We start from the raw sequence: 5,317 nt of genomic DNA, 5'->3' as shown, positions 1-5,317 counted from the left end.
GTTATGTGGGTACATTTCTTATTTTAGTAAAGCAGTTCAGGCCAATTTTAGTCCTGCAGGAATTAACCCTCACAGTACAGTCTATCCCCCTGATCCATGCTCAGGGTTTTTTTTTTTTTTTTTTTTTAATTTATTTATTTGAGAGAGAAAGAGAGAGTGTGTGCATGTGAGTGGGGAAGGGGCAGGGGGAGAGAGAGAATCTCAAGCACACTCCCCACTGAGCGCAGAGTTGACATGGGGCTCAATCCCACGACACTGAGATCATGACCTGAGCCAAAACCAAGAGTCTGATGCTCAACCAACTATGCCACCCAGGTGCCCCAATAAGGCAACTTTTATTATGAGTTTCAGCTTCAGCAGGCGCCACATAACAGTAAGCAAATTCTTCTCAGAAAGCTCCATAGTCAATCCTACAGGAAAAGAGGCTACTTGCTTATGAACATAAGTTTCTCCCATGGCAACTCTTAGTAGCATGCTCCGTTTCCATATTAGGATGGGCATTGTCCTCCATGTTGGAGTGCTTTTCTGACGTTACCCGTGACATGCTGGGTATTTCAGGTCTTAACATAATCTTATATCCTTCAGTTTTTGGAGCTATTTCATAAATGGTCAGTAACAAGCCTATAACTGTCTTCTAGAAGGAGTATACTGGAGGATAGCAATTGGTGCTTTTCTAGTTCAAAAGCCCAGAGGTGACCATTGATCAGTGGCCATGGACTTTTGCCAGAGACTCCAGTTGACATGAGTGCGGGCAGAACACTTCTAATTTAATCTCATCTTTAGGATCTGATAGTCCTAATGCCATAATTTTAGTTACAGCTTTCTGCAGTTCTAAGAAGCCTTGTTGCTGTTCAGAGCCTAAATCAAATGCCTCTTCCCAGGTAATTTTAGATTTAAGTTAATAGTATCTATCCCTAAGTGAAGGATATGATTTTTCTAAAAGCCAAATAGGCCTACCACGTGTTGAGCTTCTAGTTTAGTCTGGGAGGTGGGAAGCAATGACATATTCCTCGTTGTCTGCGGTAGGCCACAGGTTGCTCCAGCTCGTGCAATCCCCCCAAATTTTACTGTCTGTGTGGGACCCTGGATTTTTTTGAGGTTAAACTGATCATCCCCAATCAGTCATATGATTTATGACCTTCGTAAGGTTGCTTTTAGCTTAATCCTCAGTTTCTAAGATAATCATAATATCCCCAAAATAGTGTACTGAAATGTTGTCCAGTTGTATTAGATCTCGGTCCCACCTGACCAGACTGACAGTACATGGAAGAGTTCAACATCCCTGAGGGGATCCCATATATGTGTGTTATAGACCATAACATGTGAATACAGATTGTTTTGCCTCTCCTTGGAGACTGATAATAAGAACAACATATTTTCTGTGGGGTTCTGTGGGGTGAATTGGCTCACTTCTCATTGTCTATCTCTGTAGACACTCAGGCTCTGCTTCCTGCACCCTGCTATTGGATCAGATATCACTCCCCCATCAACTGTCCTGTCTCTCAAAAATGTGTGGACAGCTCTCATTTACTATTTTCTCTTTTCCCTTCTCTTCATTCTGGTGAGTTTTGATCTTGTTATTCTGCAACTATCATTTTAGGGCAGTTTCAGGGGGAAAGTGAAGATAAATGTTTGTGTTTAATCCACTCCAGTCCCGAATTATGTGGAAGTCTTTAGACCATTAATCCTAAATTGCATGATAAAGGAGGAAATTGAGGGAATACCCCCAAAATCTTTATGAGATTTTATAGGAAGTTGGGGGGGACCCACAGCTTTGTCTCTTCAGATTTCTAGGATGTAAAAATCCCAAGGCTGGGAGTACAGTGAGGTAAGTGAAGTACTCACCTTGGACACAAAATTCAGGGGGCCCCAAAACTTACTAATCCATATAAATAATACTTCAATGCAGTATTATTAAAATTCATTAATAAAATAATGAAAAATCCATGATGAACAAAATATCAAATTTTATTTTATTTTATTTATTTATTTATTTTTTTAAGATTTTATTTATTTATTTGACAGAGAGAGGGACAGCGAGAGAGGGAACACAAGCAGGGGGAGTGGGAGGGGAAGAAGCAGGGAGCCCGACGCGGGGCTCAATCCCAGGACCCTGGGATCATGACCTGAGCCGAAGGCAGACGCTTAACGACTGAGCCACCCAGGCGCCCCCAAAATATCAAATTTTAAAATAAAGATAGGATCAGTATTACTGATGCTTCTTTTGCCTCGACTCCCATGTGGCTCAGCATGACACTGGTTATACACTAGGAATTAAGGTGAAGTAGAAGTAAACCAGCCCTTGCACTGTCTTCAGCCCAGCTTCCAATCATCTGTAGCCCAGAAAATCCTCCCATCATCTGTAGCCCAGAAAGCTCTTCAGATTTTCTGTAGCTCAGAAAATCTCGAGCCTCCTAATGGATTAAGATGGTACTTGATTGCTAGTACTCTGAGATGCATGAAAAAAAGCAATCAGAATTTTTTTGAAGAAATATAACATCCATTTGGCTTCAAATTATTTCTAAAAATAAAATTTCACAAAGTCCCACATACATCCAAAAATAGATGCAGGAGGAGAAAAGACCCCTTAAGCAAACAACATTCAATAGAAACATATCCACAGGGACTCCTGATATCAGATTGTCAGACATAGACTATAAAGTATCCTCCCACACAGAAACCCCATAGCCATTAGCAGTCACTCCCCATTTCCCTTCCAAGCCCCAGGCCATTACTAATCCACTTTCTGTCTCTAGAGATTTGTCTACTCTGGATATTTCACGTAAATGGAAGCATACACTATGTGATCTTTGTAATGGGCTTCTTTCACTTAGCAAAATGTTTTCAAGATCATACACTTTGTAGCACATATCAGTACTTCATTCTTTTTATAGCTAAGTAAAACTCCACTGTATGGATATTCCACATTTTATTTGTCCATTTCTACTTTTTTGGCAATTATGAATAATGCTGCTATGAACATCTGTGTACAAGTTTTTGTGAGGATATATTCATTTCCTTTGGGAATAGGGTTGGAATTCCTGGGTCATGTGGTCACTTCAAGTATGACTTACAGAAAAAAAAATCACACTAAGAAAACTAATAAGAATGAAAATAAGCTCACTAATATACCAAATCAGTGTATAATTTGTGTGATCCATTTGTACAATCATTTATAGGATTGTATTATGGTTTAAAAAAAAAAACGAAGGGGCACCCGGGTGGCTCAGTCGGTTAAGCATCTGCTTTTGGCTGGGGTCATGATCCCAGAGTCCTGGGATCAAGTCCTGTATGGGGCTCACTGCTCAACAAAGAGGCCTGCTTCTCCCTTTCCCTCTGCTGCTCGCCCTGCTTGTGCTCTCTCTCTCTCTGTCAAATAAAAAAATAAAATCTTTTTAAAAAAGACAATGATCTAAGGGAAAAAGTGGCTCCCATGTGAAGACAGACTAAGTAAGTTAGAACCCAGCAGAGGAGAAGGAAAGCTGAGGAAGTTACAAAATTAAAATTATTCAAGTTCTAAAATCTTTTTTTTTTTAAGATTTTATTTATTTATTTGACAGAGAGAGACACAGCGAGGGAGGAAACACAAGCAGGGGGAGTGGGAGAGGGAGAAGCAGGCTTCCCACTGAGCAGGGAGCCCGATGCGGGGCTCGATGCGGGGCCCGATCCCAGGACTCTGGGATCATGACCTGAGCCAAAGGCAGACGCTTAATGGCTGAGCCACCCAGGTGCCCCTCAAGTTCTAAAATCTTGATCAACTGGTTAACTTCTGATTTATTTAACAATTTTCAAAACACCTCAATAGGGGTACAATCTTGATTTTAATAAGTTAGTTGAAGAACCTAATAACAAAGTAACATGTGAAACACAAACTCTCTTGTTTTTTACCAAAAAAGTGGTGAACATACATGAATATTAATGCCTGTTATTAAGGGCCTACAATATGCTAGGCATCATCCTGGGTACAAAACATGCTTCATTTCATTGGACCCTTCCAACAAACTTCAGATAGGGATTATTTTCCTTATTAAAAAAGAAAATAAAGTGTTCATGCTCAAATCTCTATTTTAACCAAAAAAACTCTCTTAAATCACATCATTCCCCAGCTATATCTCATTTCTTTCCCCCTTTTTTATGAAAGAACTACTTGAGAAGAGCAATTAGCTAGATGATGAATCCAGTATTAGTGTAGGCTGACCCTCAGCTCATCCCAATGTTCTGACATGGACAGAATCCATGACAAGCAGCTTCTTCATTGAGCCAATGAGACAAGTAGAATACTTCCCTCCCCATAATGATAACTTAAAATGTTTAAATATATTCTAAAATATAGTATTACTATACTATGAAATGAAAAAGTCATATGATTTTTTTTTAATATTTGAAAGGGAGACTCCAAAAGAATGTTAGGATTTTATTGGCCACTTTGGCCATACCCCCATACTCTCCAGGTATGCATTTGCTGTCTCCTGCCCGTAAGGGGAATTGGTGGAAAATAATGAAAAGTTCTGACTGAACTGGTTTTCTCTTTGTAAGGAAAGCTAAGGAAGGGATCAATTCTTTAAAATTTCTTTAAAGCATATCTCTGGGGGAGAAATTTTTCTCGGTTATTTAAAAATTAGACTAATAGAATATTTTTACCTAAACAGCAATTTTATTATTTTCTAATGCAATAGTGTAGTAATTCAAAGTAGGCCAAGAAAACATTGATTAAAGGAGTACTTTGGTGAAATAAGAGAAAAAATGAACCGATTTGATATAAGAAAGCATGGGCTTACCACAAGGTGCTACTCAAATTGAAATTTATTATTTGCATATTCATTGAAGATAATGTCTGAAACCTTTAAAAAAATGATGCAAAATTTCCCATATAATTTTTTTAAGACTTATTTATTTATTTATTTGAGACAGAGAGAATGAGAGAGAGAGAGAGCACATGAGAGGGGAGAGGGTCAGAGGGAGAAGCAGACTCCCTGCCGAGCAGGGAGCCTGATCTGGGACTCGATCTGGGGACTCCAGGATCATGACCTGAGCCGAAGGCAGTCGCCCAACCAACTGAGCCACCCAGGCGCCCCTCCCATATTATTTTTTTAAACAGCCTTAATTTTCTATGAAAACAGTATCTCTGAGGTAAAAGGGAAAATTTTGATTTTGTCCCTTCAGATACCACAAATGGTATGAAATCTGTTTTCGTGAGGTCTTATTCTAACCTACACTATTTGGGTGGTATTTGTGTGGATGCCCAGAAATATGTAGCCTCAGGCCAAAGCTGAGCTACTGGTCATCATTTTCGTCCATACACCCTGTCCTTGGGCTC

The sequence above is a fragment of the Zalophus californianus genome, chromosome 6 (assembly GCF_009762305.2).
Source record: "Zalophus californianus isolate mZalCal1 chromosome 6, mZalCal1.pri.v2, whole genome shotgun sequence".
NCBI classification, from domain to species: Eukaryota; Metazoa; Chordata; class Mammalia; order Carnivora; family Otariidae; genus Zalophus; species Zalophus californianus.
Note: the sequence above shows the minus strand (reverse complement) of the source record.